The sequence below is a fragment of the Cephus cinctus genome, unplaced genomic scaffold (genome assembly GCF_000341935.2).
Source record: "Cephus cinctus unplaced genomic scaffold, Ccin1 Ccin1_scaffold1161, whole genome shotgun sequence".
In the NCBI taxonomy this organism is placed as follows: domain Eukaryota; kingdom Metazoa; phylum Arthropoda; class Insecta; order Hymenoptera; family Cephidae; genus Cephus; species Cephus cinctus.
The window spans coordinates 170,857-171,085 of NW_014333651.1; positions in this window are offsets into that span (position 1 = coordinate 170,857).

The following is a 229-nucleotide window of genomic DNA, read 5'->3' on the forward strand; positions in this document are numbered from 1 at the left end:
GTAAAAGAAATCATCTTGCGAATGCGGATACATGAGACAAAAGATGCTGGAGCTTAGTTAAGCGATCGATCATTAAGTGGACGCGATGAACGAGAAACGTGAAGAATATGGGGAGAGAAAATATGAGAAAAGAAAAGGAGAACATTGTAGATAATTTTCTTGTTACGGCGCTGCACGCAAGACTTGTGCGCGTTCCCGGAGCTGAATTTTCGAGTTTCGCGAATTGTGT